Consider the following 4,532-nt stretch of genomic DNA (forward strand, 5'->3'; position numbering starts at 1 on the left):
ACCCCGTGATATTCTTTGATAAACATAAATGTTTTGTGTGTATTTTATTTTTTCTAAAAACCTCTTTTTCCCTGCTGCTTGTAGCTTCAAGGAGGATTGTGTGTTCCAAGAAAGGGGAGAATGTTGCCAGGATAAGACTGTCTTGCAGTATTCCTTTCTTTTTAAATGCAGAAACTTCTGAAGGGCATTTTTTTTTCTACAGAGCTTCCTGCTTGGAGATCTGTTTTAAAACAAGGAAAAATATAAATAAAGTCTGAAGATAATTCCATAAGAAAGAAATTAAAACAAGTGCATGCTATAGCCACAGAAAATGTGAAAGACTAAATGAATTCCTCATTGACGTGGATGCCAGGTTGTGCTGCAAGGGGGATGAATTTGGCTCTGAAGCCGAACTGCAAGTTTGCAGCTTCCTCAGGGGCTTGGTTCTGTTGCAGTGTCTCTGTGTTGTGTGAATGGTGCTTTCTGGGAACTGCACCTTCGCTAAGTAATTCTGCAGCAGTGCAATCCTGCATTTAATCAGTTCAGGTATCCTGACATACCTCATTGCCCAGTGTGGAAGTCACTGCACAGACCCAGAGATCAAGTGATGGGAATGCTCCCCATTCATAAAGTTAGATATTCCTTTGTAGAAGATGGGGCACAAATGAAAGAAGGAATGAAAATACTGTGTCAGACTTTTCTTCCTTTTTGTAAGGTGATAAAACTTTGGGAAAGATTTTGGTTTGTTTTCTTTTAACACTCCCCATCTCTGCTTGACTCTGGGAAAACAAAAGGGATTATATACAGGCATTCAGGCTGAAGAGTTTTAGATGTAATGGTAACTTAAAGCAAGCTCATATTTGTCTCAGGAAGTCAATAGAATAAAATCAATGAATGCAGAATTTTTATAGATATCACATCTACAAAAATTCCCTTCATTTCTTATGGTGCAATCAGGAATGAGAACTTTCTTGTAAATGGAATACTTAGTGAAGCACAATATACCCTCACAAGAACCCTATCACAATACCAAATATTTTTAAAAAAGTAAATCTTCATCTTAGAATGGAATATCTCCAACTGACTCAACATTTTGCTTACTGCTTTCCACTTGTGAATGGCTGCATATCAGTACCTTGCTGTTTGTAACAATTACAGAAGCTGTATATAACATCTAACAGATATCAAATAATTAACTTTATATGAATACAATGTTGAAAAGGGATTTCTTTTGAAAAATCTCACTGAATGGGGAAGATGGTACTCGTAGCATCTCTAAGACCATTATTCTGCCTGCAGGGAAAATTATTGTTTACTTCAATAGGAATACATGAAAAAATAGTACTTGTCAGCAGACGGAAATGCAGTATTTTAGTGTAAGCTATTAATTCACAAGAATTAAGTGAAGACTGGACATATGTTTTCTTAAGGTCATCTTCAATTGATTAATAATGGGTTTGAATTAACCCCAGACAAGGGTTTAATCAGTGCAGTTTCCACTGGTGTAAATAAGTTGTCACCAAGTACATGTTTACAAGACTTTGGTAACCTGCTGTTAGACCAGCAGACAGGGGGTCTTGGTCGTCTACTAAATCTGATGGACATTAGTGGGATTTTCCTATAAGATGTACAGATCACTGTGTAGGAATGGGACCTTCAGTCTCCCTGTTCGGCAAGGCTTGGGGAGCATCCTGTGAGACAGCAGGAGACTTTGACTCTGCTGGGGTCTGTGAGAGCAGAAATCACCCAGGACCTCTGTGGGTGCTGCAAAGCAGTATCTTTACAGCAGGACCATTTCATGCAGCACATAGCAGTGTATAGATGGGTGCTTGCAGGGCAGCATCTTCCTTTCAGTCCCTCATAGCCTCTTTCTTCCCTTTCTGGAAAGAAATGATACAAATTTCATCTCAGCTGGGCTGAATAGCTTCCTTTGAAAATGCTGAGGTAGATAATTTCAGCTGTTTTTGAATTAAACCGTATCAAACATTGCTAAATGCAATGGTGCGCTTTTTTTTTTTTTTCCTGGTTTATTATAATGATACTGTTAATATTATGATTGTATTCATTACAGAAGTTTCCTTTAAGGTTAGCCCAGTTAGGAGTAATCACCATCTTATTAGCTGTACAAAAGCACACTCTACTGTAGGAACCTACGGCCCAAGAGGCATTACAAGTATTAGAATCCATAGAATGGTTTGGGTTGGAAGGGACCTTAAAGGTCATCCAGTTCCACCCCCCCTGCCATGGGCAGGGACACCTTCCACTAGCCCAGGTTGCTCAAAGCCCCGTCCAACCTGGCCTTGAACACTGCCAGGGAGGGGGCAGCCACAGCTTCTCTGGGCAACCTGTGCCAGGGCCTCACCACCCTCATAATAATGATAACAAACAAGTCCTTAGGATTACTTTAAGTGAAAAATTCAAAGCTGGAAAAATGTAGTTAACATTATGATCATGTACTAAACTACTATTATTGTAGGTATTGTATTTTACATAAGGGCATATAGGGCATAAAGTACTTTAATTCTGGCATGTAAAGTCAAATGTCATTCAAAAGTTATTCCTTTCACAAGTGTCTTCAGTGGAGAGGCAGTAATTTGCACTAATACTTGGGAAACCCAATCTAAATTAATTAATTTTGCAATTTAGCAAGAAATGGGCAGATTTCGCAAGAAAGAGCAAAACTCCATTGAAATAGCCTAGCTTCAGGACACCAGCATGAATTTGGACTGAACACCTCTTGCTGCTAGTGCTTAGCACTGTTGAGGAGAAGAACAAAACTTCAATAAATTAATGCACCATAACAACAAACAGTCTTACTAAAACCACAGTTTGTACATTTGATTTTCAGGACTGTGCTCAGTTCATTATCTAAGGCAGCACTTGGCATTGCTGGAACTGTTGTACTGGTTGCTGAATCAGAGACACTGGCTCTGCCTGCAGCCAGCGTTGTTACAGACCTGCGTGGTCTTGGGCAAATTATTTTACCTTTCTGTGTTTCTGTTTCCCCTGCCATCTCTTGCCTGTTTTATCTGCTTAATCTGGACTTTAAATCTCTAAGACCGACATTCTCACTCCGTGTGTATGATCAGTGGAAAGCCCAACCACGTCTCAGTTTAACTGCAGCCCCTGTGAATTGCTATAATACAAAAATAAATACTACCTCTTATCATAGGCATAAACGCAGTGTATCGTACTTAGCAAAAACAAAGTCCTGGTAATAGGATCTGCCTCTAAAGGATCTGCTCTAAAATCTCAGAGAGATGGGCTAACTGCCAATTAGTTATTTACTTATATTAACAAGCATGAAGTTTGGAAGAATATACATTAATGTTTTGTTGCAGCTCTAGCTCATGTGTAATTGGGATTATTCAGCTTCATAGCTGATGGTTTTTGCCCAGCATGCTATGCAGACAAAACTACATGCTTCATGATAGAAAGGTCAAGTTCAGACTATCCACTTTCCAAACAGAAGTGTCAGCTGGTTGCGAACAGGAGGTACAGAAAAGCAGAAACTAAAATTGTGTTACTAGCTGATTCTATTTTAAAGATCACCTGCAAAATAAAACCAACACCCTCCATCAAAATAAACCAAGGCAAGCTGTGCCTTTGTAATCAGGGTTTTTAAATGCTGCCCGTCTTGATCTTTCTTGCTCTTAACTCTAAAATTTCTCAGGTAAGCAAAATTTACAAAGATGGCAGCTGTGGCAAGAGGTATTGAAAGCTTGGGGAGCTCCTATCAGTGTGGTTGCATGCCACCCAGCATTGAGAGTCATCTTTGTAAGGGGGGGGAGGGAAGCAACCAAACCATGAATTTAGGATATTTAATACATACACATTTTTTTTTTCTGCTTTGAAAGACCCTGGTTTGGAGTTTTTTGGTGGTTGGTTGTTTTTAACATGTATGTAGTTGTAGAAAGTTTCTATCATTTCTGATCCCCATTTTCTAGAGGGATTAGAGAGTTAACTGCATGGAAGATTAGCTGCTTATTTCAGGGCTCCCCGTGCTATCAGATTCTTGCTTAGGATATTTTTCCCAGCTCGATTAGAACATAAAAGCCCACTTTGTCCAAATTCATCTACTAATGTGAAGCTCCCACAAAGGAAAATGGTCGCCTGCCCACTGATGGTTGTATTCTGAAGGAAATCGCTCAAGCCAGCAAACGTTTGGCTGCCCTTAAAAAGGGAGCGAGGAAGGTTTCAGGTGCTGGGGCACATGCTGATGAGCTGTTACCAAACCTCTCCACCTGTCTGGGGCAGGAGGCCCTTTCCCCCGTGCGGGGTCAGCCGGGGCAGTGGGTGAGCGAGTTAAAATTAAGCACGTGTAGGACTGGTTTTGGAGGTCTGAGTCACCGGAGCGACACGAATAAAGCTCTCTGCTTAGCTTGATGCAGCTATTAGGATGCTTAATAAATATTTATAGCCCCTCTCTGGGGAGGTGACTGACAGCACGGGGGCAATCCCTATCCAGCAGCTGCAGGCAAGCAGCCGCCTCGGGGAGAGCACCCGGGGGGGAGGTGGGGGGCGCGCAGCGGGGCCGCGCTGCCACCGCGCCC

Source organism: Athene cunicularia, assembly GCF_003259725.1.
Source record: "Athene cunicularia isolate RWA chromosome 2 unlocalized genomic scaffold, athCun1 chr2_part1, whole genome shotgun sequence".
Lineage (NCBI taxonomy): Eukaryota > Metazoa > Chordata > Aves > Strigiformes > Strigidae > Athene > Athene cunicularia.